Source organism: Carlito syrichta, unplaced genomic scaffold (assembly GCF_000164805.1).
Source record: "Carlito syrichta isolate Samal-C Ts95f unplaced genomic scaffold, Tarsius_syrichta-2.0.1 Scaffold307105, whole genome shotgun sequence".
Classification (NCBI taxonomy): domain Eukaryota; kingdom Metazoa; phylum Chordata; class Mammalia; order Primates; family Tarsiidae; genus Carlito; species Carlito syrichta.
In genome coordinates, this window is record NW_007251201.1 from 232902 (window position 1) to 235592 (window position 2691).

Sequence of the window (2691 nt, forward strand, 5' to 3'; positions counted from 1 at the left end):
AAAAAAAAAAAAAAAAAAAGAATTAGAACTAGTCACAGTGTTGAGATCCTGTTATCCTAAAAAGAGAAAACTTAATTAAGCCAATCCCACAAGTACTTCTCTTACCCACAAATCTCTCTTGTTCCCAAATTATTTCTGGCCAAAATGTAACCACTTCAAAATTACCTGCCTTCCCCTTCTTTTTCTGAAGATAACCTCAAAATTTGGGAGTGGGGGGTAGATGGCAAGAGGAGGTATCTTGTTGTCAGCTGCAAACACCTCTTGGCCTTGGCCTCAACGGTTGATGTCCACTTTCCATAGCTTTCAGGACGCTGCTCTGTGCATTCAGTTCTGCCCTTTCTCTTTCTGAATTGTAGACTCTTTGGCCCTCTGTCAGTTCCTCTGAATGGTCTTTAATGCCATATATACATTAGAGCATTATTCTAACTCTTCATGCCTGAACACTTCATGCTAACATGCTGCTTTCTGTTAGCTTATTGAGGGGAAAACCCTAGGACTTTGGTTGGTTTTCTGATCCCTACTGGGAATAGAGTTCAAATGCCCTAAATCTTTAGATCTTTAAACACATATAGGAGTTTTATTATTTCTAATTGCACAGCTTCTTTCAAACTAATCCCAAGGACTAAGTGTGTGAAGTAGTATAGGCTTTTCTTGGGGTTATACACCAATAGCTCTGGGGTGAGAAAACTGGTTCCCCCATGTCGTGACAGATTATTTATAATTAACCACATAATCCCCTCCCTCCAAAAAGATTATAATTCATGCCCATTGCCATGTGATTTGCCTATGGAAGAAGGAGATGTCTCCATTGACTTTGGGTGTGACTGACCATATGAAAGGGTTTGGCCAATAGGCTCTGGAGAGGCAGCTTTAAAGGGTTTTGCAAGTTTCCAGTAGCTTTTTGGGTCTTCCCATCTGCCGGGATACATAGGGACTGCTTTTTTAGCAACAAGAAGACCCATGGAGCAAAACCTCAGTTGACCCAGCATGTAATGCAAGCAAGAATAGATTTTTGTGACCATAAGCCATTGCGATTTGTTTTTTTTTCTTCAGGTGCTGAAACTCATGAAGCCCAACTACGCTAAACTAAAAGCTCTGACTTAGGAGACTACTGTCACTGCTATGAGCTTCAGATGTCTATTTTACAAGTATCAGAGAATTGCTTTCTTCTTTCTCCCTGAGGCAGGGAGGGAAATGCCCTAGCTGTCTGAGGAGTAACTGAACAGGGGCAGAGAACATGGAATTGTTTAGATTTTTATCCTGCCATACAAGAATTCATACACCTCTGATATATAACATTTGAAAACTCCAAGACATTTATCCTTACTGCACTCAAGGTGTTCACAGGGCAGATAAAGCATCTCTTTGGGTAATTATAATGTAAGGCAACAAATAGCGTGTCATGAAGGTGTGCAGAGAAAGTGCTATGGGACCTCATGGATGAAGAGGTCTGGAAGGATAGATAGGATTTAGAAATGCTTTGAGAGTAGACAAAGAGCACTTTGCACTCAAGATGCAGATTGAACTAAATTACAGGGCAGGGAACTAAGCAGCATGAATGGGCTGCAAGTAAAGGTGAGGAGAGGAGGCTGGTGGGAGGTCAGATACCGCTAACTTGCTGACTTGTGGTCCTAGCTAAGGCGTGTGGACTGTGAAATTCTGATACAGAAGAGGGGCTGGAGAATGGATTTCAAAGGCATTTATTACTTTAAAAACAACGTGGCCATTGAAAATTTTGACACATAAAATATATGTACATACACAGTTGGAAAAACAATTCAGATGGTGGATTACTCTCCCCCAAACGACGTGTACTGGCTCTGTGTACAAGTACACAATCATTATACGTAAGTCATTTCTGATATGTTGGCGGTGGTATTGATAGTGCATGTTTCAGCCAAAGAAACTGACTTAATTTCCTACAAGTTTCCCTACTACTAGGGCAGTTCTTGCCATACTTAGGTCTCCTTGGCATTTTAACCAATGTTTTGTTTTAAGCCACACAACAATGTGAATGTACTTAATGCCACTGAACTGCACTGTAAAACAACCGAATTGTAAAACTGTAAATTGTTCTTTGTAGTTTATCACAATAAAAAACAAAACAAAACACTCAAATCTTCTAATGGGGGGATTTACAAACTAGTGGAATTTAAGAGCTGGAATTTCTTCTGCTCAGTGTCAACCCCGAAGATGTCCAGGTTGGCGAGGGAGGATGGGACATCCCAGCGTCGGCCAGTCTTTCCCTGGTTCTTCCCGTCTTGCAGGTGAGGCTCTTGGGGGCGAAGAGAAAAAGTCTGTCTCTCGCTCACTTGAACGCACGTGAGTGGGTGGGAGCCAGGCGGTGGTGGGATGGAGGCCACCGGGCAGGCTACCACGCTATTTTCCTCCCTCCTGGGGCGAAAGCAGGGAGAACTGCAGTTTAAAGGTCCTGTCGCAGCGGACCTTTAGAGGGATCCTGAACATTCTGGCAGCTGCATTCAGCCGTCCTAGCTGGCGGCCACCAGGCTGAGGGAAGGGTCGGAATGGAAATCGTTGGCATCTCCGAGACGGGAGATGAAAGTTGCAAAAGCTCTCTGCCCAGACTCCTACCGCCAGGGATCCACTTTCCAGGTCCAGCTGTGTGCTGAGACGGGCGGCGGGGCGTCCATCTTCAGCCCCGTGCCTCCGCTCCTGTCCGCCGGGCCGGGC

The 2691-nt window shown here is 44.3% G+C and overlaps 1 protein-coding gene across 1 annotated transcript in view; it reads left to right on the forward strand.

Annotated features, from left to right (window-relative positions):
* ZMAT3 (zinc finger matrin-type 3) overlaps positions 1-2691 on the forward strand; it is a 51585-nt gene that overhangs the window by 10333 nt on the left and 38561 nt on the right. The window lies entirely within an intron of this gene.